This window comes from Zosterops lateralis (genome assembly GCF_965231275.1).
Source record: "Zosterops lateralis genome assembly, chromosome: 2".
NCBI lineage: Eukaryota > Metazoa > Chordata > Aves > Passeriformes > Zosteropidae > Zosterops > Zosterops lateralis.
Genome location: NC_139763.1, coordinates 14,230,040 through 14,238,388, shown reverse-complemented (window position 1 = coordinate 14,238,388; position 8,349 = coordinate 14,230,040).

The following is an 8,349-nucleotide window of genomic DNA, read 5'->3' as shown; positions in this document are numbered from 1 at the left end:
GAGCCCCAGAGTCTCATGATATGGAAAATGGTGTTTGAGGAGAGCCTGGGTTTGTCTGAGGCAGCTTCTCTGCAGCAGGGCTGAGCTGGGGCAGTCGGGGTTTAGTGCCTGCTGGGACACCACAGCCAGAGTCACAGCTGTGGCCTCAGTGTGGGATGGAGCAAAAACCCATGAGGTAAACACAGGCAGACACGGGCTTGTCCCTCCCCAGTCTTTTGGGCATGCTCTGCTGCTGGGCCCCCTCAGCAGCCACTCTGCCTCACAGGGAAAGGCAGCTCAAACTTCTCCTTCAGACAGGGAAGTGCCTTGTCTGAAGAGGCTTTTGGAGTGAACGTGACAGGCCCAGGGTGTGTTATGGTGCCGTGGACAGCAGCACACTAAGTGAAGAAATACGGTGCCCTGCGGTGAAGCAGCAAGTGTTCCCAAAAACAGCTTTCTGCAATGCAGCTGGCATGAAACACCAATATTTTTTCCAGAGACAAAACACTGCAAAACTCAGCCACCACTCCAGGCCAGGAAAGTACAGCCAGAATGATGTCCAGGGCTGACTTCAGATCAGCCTTCCCTGTGATACCTGAGAACAACCTCCGTGGACATCCAGCAGAGCTGGATGTTAACATCATTAACTAAATCCCCTTTTTTTCAGGATAGTTTATTTAATCACATAGTCTCAGAGTTATGTGTGACTCACATCACGTGTGAGTGAGCACAAGTATGAGCGTTCCTCTTGTTCTGCCCCATTAAAGTCATAGTTAAAAGACTTTTCCCACAGACATATAGTGGAGTTTGACTTCATTCACAGCAAACACAATAGTGCCTGAGTGATAAATGTCCATAAATAGTACATGAGTTATACCCAATCATGATAAGTTTTTTGAGTAGTTTCCATTCAAGTTGTAGCAGTGAACTTCTAATGCTCATGTCCAGCTGTGGGATGAGTGAGATTACAGAGGGCTGGGTGAAAAGCTGCCTGAAGGGCAGGGCTCAGAGGGTTGTACTGAATGGGACTACATGTAGTTGGTCACCAGTGGTGCTCCTCAGGGCTCAGTTCTAGAGCCAGTTCTGTTCAATGTTTGGATAAAAGGAGGCTGAGGGGCATTCTCATTGCTCTCTACAGCTTCCTGGGGAGGGGAAGTGGAGAGGGAGGTGATGATCCCTTCTCCCTGGGATACGGTGATGGGATATGTGGAATGGTTCAAAGCTGCATCATCAGGGAGGTTTAGACTGGACATTAGGAACCTCTTCAGCAGCAGAGTGGTCAAACACTGGAACAGACTTCCTAGAGAGGTGGTCAATGGCCCAAGACTGTCAATGTTTAAGAGGCATTTGGACAATGCCCTTAACAATTTTCTTTGACTTTTGATCACCCTGAAGTGGTCAGGCCATTGGACTAGATCTTCTTTCTAGATCCTTTCAACTGAAATAGTTCTATTCTGTTCTGTATCACAAGGAAGTCTACAGAAAGTGTGTTGAAGACACTAAACACTGCATTTTTATATAAAATAATTTATTCTAAGTGTTTTGTTCTTGAGACAACTGTATGGCTAGAGAATTAAATGAGACTGTTACAACCACCATTAAGAAGTGTGTACTACATCCTCTGTTTCAGAAATTGCTGCCCATTGCAGCCAAGTGCCAAGTTTTGTGTCCTTCATTCAGCCAAAAAAGACATGCTCCACTGGGAACCCCAATGTGTCCCTGACTGTGTCCCTGTAGGGTGAGGACCTGCTCCCCACAGCAAGGACTGGCAGCCCCAGCTGGTACCTGCTGGCTGCCTCCCTGGAGGTGTTACAGGGGGTTTGTCACGGCAGGAGAGCCCACATCCCACAGAGTCCTGTGCAGGGCTGACTAATGGCTGAGCCACACCTCCAGTCAATGAACCTGCCTCCTCTCTTTTCCTGGAGGGCAGTGGCTGGGTGCCAGTTGAGCTTTTTCCCAAGCTTTTTATTTTGTGAAAAAGGCAGGAGGTCCTGTGGTCCTCTGGGCTGCCCATGCCACCTGATGTGTGGGTGTGGGGGCTCAGCATCATCTTGGGACCACCCTCCTTGGGCCACCTCCTCCTGAGACAGCTCAGTGCAGCCTGACCCTGTGAGCTCACACCAGCACTGCCAGCAACACCTCCTGCAACTGAGCCCTGAAAATTCCAGTCAGGCACCCAATACCTGCCAGTTTCTTTTTAGTCAGAGGTTCTGCAACACTTGGTTTTATCTGTCCTTCCCTGCCCTGCAACAGCCCCTCATCCCACTGACTCATCTGAAGGTAAACAGTGCCCAGGTAACTTGGCACTGGGCAGAAAACCCTCGCCTCTGCTGTGCCTGATCAAAGGTAACCTTCAAAAATGCCCCAAGAGAAACATTTGGTGCACTTCTCCAGCAAAGTGTTTAATAACATTCATCAATCCAAAACCACCACTGCACTGGGCTTATCATATGATATATTGGTTGTGTCTAGTTATGTTTTCAGTAAGATAACAATGGCTCAGGCTTGTTAATCTATAAAGAGAATTAGGGCACTGTAATGGCATGGGCATGCTTGGAATGATAACTTCTTTGTTATAAATAGCATTTTGCTTGTCTCTTTCCTTTTTTTTTTTTTTTTTTTTTTTTTTTTTTTTTTTTTTTAGGACAAATGAAATAGATCAGATGAATAAATCAGTGCCTAAATCTCCATCCCAGAAGCAAGAACCCCTTTTGATTGCCTTGCTACAAGTAAGTTGTTCTCTATGAACTGTATTTAAAATCTCAAATTAATTTCCTTTCCCTGAAGTTCAAATGTTTAAACATCAAAATGTTTAAAGAATATACTACCTAGAGCAGTCAAAATAAAACTCATTATGAAATACAATAACAAGACTTTAGTGTTACTGTAGCACCTTGAGTGAAATCAGGGCTGGGAGGGCTGTGCCGCTGGGTGCCTTCCCACCTCCAGCTTTGTGCATCCTGGAGAAACAGGTTTTCCTCTTACACAACTGAAGTCCCCCATAAAAATGTCCTTTAAGCTTTAACCTGGGAAGAAGTGAATGGCCCCCTCCAACTGTATTGGGAGGGGGAAAGGGGAGAATGGAGAAAGGGATTGGTAAGAAAGGGATTGGTAAGAAACCAATCCTTACTAGTGTGGAGAGAAAATCAACAATGGAGAGCATGCATAAAAAAAGTCCACTGTAGGTTTTTGAAACCACAGTGCACATGTTTGCTCACTCTTGTTTTGATGTTTCTTTGGGTTTTGTTTTCTTGTCCCATCCTGCACTCACTGAAGGGGGAGGGTCAGGTTTGAGGAGCTCAGCCAGCCAAAGGTACCACAATGTTTCCCCAGTCAGGACAACTGTCTGCTGTAGCTGCCTTCACGTGAGCAGGAAACTGAATGTTAGAAAAACAAACACAATGCCAACCTCTTCATAAATAAACACTCATAACCTTGACTAGGTCCCTGTTATGCAAGACACAGCAACACCCTTTCAGGGTGTAGGGCACCAAAAGTGCTGCAAAGCTGCTGTTTCCAGGATTTTAGGGACAGCCACCTGGATCAGCAGCCTCTCCCACAGCAGGCAAGAGGCTGCTGCTGTGCCAGTGTGGGGAGATAACCTGTGCCAGCACTGGGTGATGTGGGACATCACCCATGGCCCCACACACCATATGTGCAGGAATAAGGGCTCCAGGAGCACCCAGAGTGCTCCAGACATGCTGGTGCAGAACTGTGGTCCCCTGTACTGGGTCAGATGTGGCCACGGGGTCAGCACAGCCATCATGACTAAAAATTAACCTGGCTCGAAACTTTGATGTTTAAAATAAATTACGTTTTTAAAAAGCATAAGTCTATTGTCTTCCAGCTCTCAAAATAGTAATTGACCAGGTTTTAAGGAAACACTGTTCCAAAATCCCAAAGTGATAAAAGTGTGATAGTGATAAGAGGAGCTTGAGCATCTGAAGTGTATGAGAAACCTTGAAAGCACGGATGATGAGGTGCCGGAATTCCTCAAGAAAATTACTGAGGTGAGAGAACAAATGTAAAGAAGACCTCAGCAGGACCCCCAGGCCATGGAGGTGCTCTGGGCAAAGCCAGGAAAGACCAGAGAGAGGGATCACCAACACAGCAAGATAAAAACGCTGAGAGAAAACAAGCTGTTGCAGAGAATTAAGGCAACAATCAAGTATGAAAACATTACAGAATCTTTTGCCTAGGAACCCCACTGAGATCCTGCAGGGATCAGAAAGACTCCCACTTTTCCAGTGGATAGGAAGGATGTTGCAGAACTCTCCTGTTCTCCAGGAGCATCCCTCTGGAGCTGGCAGGTGAACCAGATGGGTCTCACAATGCTCCTCAGCCTTCCTGCAGGCAGAGCAATCTTTCCGCTGTAGGCAGAGGGTGGAGAACTCTTGTGCAAATAAAACTGCTCCTCTTACACATTTCACTCCCACAAGGAAAATCCAAACACAGAGGCAGTCCCACAGGACTACTAATTAAAATTACCTCCTCACACCTCTTTTGCGGTCATGATTTTATTTATTGCAGTTTATTTACAAGTGGTGGCTATGGGTTTACTCGTGGTAGTAGCCTTCCAGAACAAAACTCAGGCTTTGATCACAGCACATCACATTCTCAGTTCAGAGACTTGGGGTCTGAAGTATGTAGACTTGTACCTGCACATCTGTGTTCCACTTAACCTCACCCACTGAGAGCCTAAAATCATTTGGGTTTTTTGCTCACATAGTTCTGTTACTTTGGGGTGTGAGTCACCCTGGGCTGGCTAGCCCAGGGCAGAGAGTGCTTTTATACTACTGCTCCTCTAACATTCCTCAAAAGAGACTCTCCTTCGGAGGCAAATAGGACAATACTGTAAAAGCAATAATGGTAAAAAGCGACTGGTGAGCATCTGGCCTTTTTAAGAGTTCAAGAAAGGTAGTGGTAGTAAAAGAGGACGCACTCACATTTAAGTGACTTCTTTTTTCCACAAGCTAAGCCTCCTTCCCCTTTACTGTTTTCTTCTTGGTCAAAACACAGTTGCTGATTTTTGCATCTGTGTATTTTTGCTCTCTCGTACAGGGAGAGATCATACTGATCTTACTCCATCAAGGCAGAAGTACAGCCAAAGGTTGTTTGACCCCAGGGACGTGTCCTTGTACAGTTGGATGCTGTGCAAAGCTGCTAAATGGCAGAAGACTGCAGTGTTATGTATGAATTGGCTCGCGCTCTCTCTTGGCAGGGATAGAGAGAGGCGAGTGGCGCACATTTCTTTCTTCTCCCAGCCAGTAACAGCTCATCCCTTTCATTGTCAGATGAACCCGGAGGCGAGTACAGGAGAGATAAACACAACAGGCCGTGCCTCACTGACCTCCCAGTGAACCACAGACAGGAGAGTGAGTCCTTTGCTCGTGGCAGAGCCGAGTTCTCTCCAGCACCTCCACTGAGCCCGGTGCGAGGCGCTGAGCCCCGAGCGCGCCCCGGCTGCCCTCGCTCCCCGCCGGGCCCGCCTGACTCACGGGCGGCTCCTGATGCCTTTCCTCGGCCCTGGCAGGATACGAAAAATGTGTCAAGCCTGGCACACGACAGCAAACATAATCCTTTGGGCTGGCTTTAGTGTTTTCACCAGCCCGTTTTAGTTTGGACAGTTTGTAAAAACGATGCTTTTAAGGCAGAAGATCAAAACCCCACTGGCGCGTCTCCTCAGTAAAATACAGAGATGACTTCAGGACTTCAGTGCGCTGAATTACAAAACTTTTTTTTTTTTTTTTTTTTTTTTTTTTTTTTGTCCCACGCCGAAGTATCAGCGCAGAGCTTTGAACTGAGGTTACCTTTATGATTCACGGCATGAATGAGCACTTAGTGTGCGCATACAAGAGCCCTGTACGAATCAGGAAATGGCTCTTTCAGGTCTCCTGACAAAAGGAAGTGAGTCTGAAGCTTGCTAAATTTACAAAGAGGACGCTAAACTGGTGAACTTAATCTGGGGCAGGGGGTGGGGGGAAGGGAAGAATCCCTTTTCACTGAGGATTGATACACAAACTCCCTATGTTTCTGTACTCCGTTTTTAACAACAACAACAACAAGAAATAAAAGGGGCTAAAACGGTAGTGCTGAGGGCCGTCTCCAGCTGCCTGTCTGTAACCCCTAGCGGTACGTGCATACAGCCACGAAGACATTTTTGGCTTCGTGCTTCAGCATTCCCCCCTTGGCTGGGGCAGTGAGAGCTTTCCCCCATCTCTGGGGTAAAGATGTGAGCTGGCAGGGAGGGAGCATCGCGGGCATCCTCCCCTCCTCCGCCCGCGGGGTGGGCACAGCGGCTCCAGGGCTCCGGGGCCCCAGCCAAGCGCTGCATACGGATCACTTTCAGTTCAAAGAAACCGACTAAACTTCCTCAAAGGCACGCGTGCTGCGCCCTGCAGTTGAAGGAAGGTACTCCAGATAAAAACATGGAAGATTCGGGTGCAGTGGGACACAGAACAGCGGATTGTGAAAGATTTTGGTACGGGACGTGGTGGGTCCTGTGGCTTCACACTGTAACGGCCAAAGCAGAAATAAATTAAGTTCTCCATGTGAGGTTATTCTTTTATCCAGGCGTGCAGGGGCTGAACTCACTGCTCCCTTAAAATGCACATTGCACAAGCCCCTAGAAAAAGATGAGGTGCTCCCTGGCAGCCCTCCAGGACTTGTCTACACAGCCTCAGTGGATAAAGGACTGCACCAACAGCCTTCCTGCCAGGGCATCTGTCCCCTCAGCCAGAGAGTGTGGAGCAAATGACCCATCCTGTTACTTCATAGGCAGCCTTATGAACTTCAGGTTAGCTTTGCTGAGGAAGAGCTGGACACTCAGACTAAAGTGCATCCTTGAGCTTTAGTGTCTATCAAATTCTTGAGTCTTGTGAATGTTTATAATCACACTAGAAACAAAAAGAGAAATTCCCTGACCAAGCTGTCCTGTTGTCCCCACTGCTCCTTGCACAGTGGGCACAAAGGCTCTGGGATCACGAGCACAGCTCAGGCTGTGCCATGGCTATTTCCCAGGCACACTGTAGGCAAGTCAGCTGGGATCTTCCTCTCTCCAGAAGATCCAGCAAAGCTCACCCATAACAGGATCATGCCCCAGTCACTGGGGCTGGTGATGGAGCACTGCATCCAGTTTATCTGCCACAGCTGGACACAGCACATGTGACTGACTGGCTTTGTGTGTTGGTTGGTAGATTCAGACCTTTAAATGCACACACACACACACACACACGCAAAGAAAAAGGGTAAGGAGGAGTCAAGAGAGCTTAATCTAGTGCAGGCATTGTAGGTCCATTTCCAATGGAGCAGAGGGAGAGAGCAGGCTTGTAACCAGCTGTGAGACATCTTCAGCCCACCTTTGATTTTGCCAGCCTTCAACATCAGCGCAATGGCCACCACAACACCGGCTTGGAGACGTGGCTGTGAGAGTGGCACTCTGGAGGAATCCATGAACTTCAAGTCCAGCTCAGACTCATCCTTAAGCAGAGATAGCCAGTGATGAACTTCACTGACATGAAATGGGAGAAAACACTCCAATTGCATCAATACACCAACATTTTCTCCAGAGGGACCCTAAGAAAGCTGCCAGCTCAGTCAACTTAAGAACCATATCCAGTCAAAAAATACCAGAATCAGATAATGGTAAAGACCTAAGAGGACAGGGGGTTGTTGCACAATTAGAAACATACTTTTTTCTGCTAAAACAACTTCTGCTTTGTAGTTTAGATGTTGATATCAAATCATCCTTGTAAACAAGAAGCTTTTGCACCTGCCAAAACCCCTCTGGAAGGGGGTTAACCTAGGCAGCTGCCAGGCCACCCAGGTGCAACAGCCAGCACTGCTGTGAGAGGCTGCATCCAGCAAGGTCCAGTGGGAAGCCATGCAGGCCTTCCCAGCATGCCTGGATAGCCAAAATGTTCTCTGTCAACAGCAGTTTACTGTGATGAAACTGGCTTTAGAAGCAGCTCAGAATTCATAGGAAGGTACAGAAATAATCTAACAAAACAAAACAAACAAACAAAAAAATGCAGTTTATATTTGTCCAGAAGCAAATGTGCTCACACTGAGGTTTTTCTGCCAATGAACAGCAGTAACAAGTCCCTTCAGCTTCCTGGGCACTGTTTTCAAAAGGGGTAAGATGCAATTCCCTCCACATCCATCTTGGTCTTTACCATTCCCATTGAAGGTGACAGATGCAATGACAAATGCTCCAAAACATTCAACTTATAACTGCTGTGAAGTCTGTGTCTGGGGCCTCCTGCAGTCAAAGCATCAAGTCTAAACCAGAGTTTTGCAATGAACATTTGTGACAAAATCCTGTGTGTTTATTGAAGGCTGCAAGATTGTGCACATTTGCCTGGGCTGACT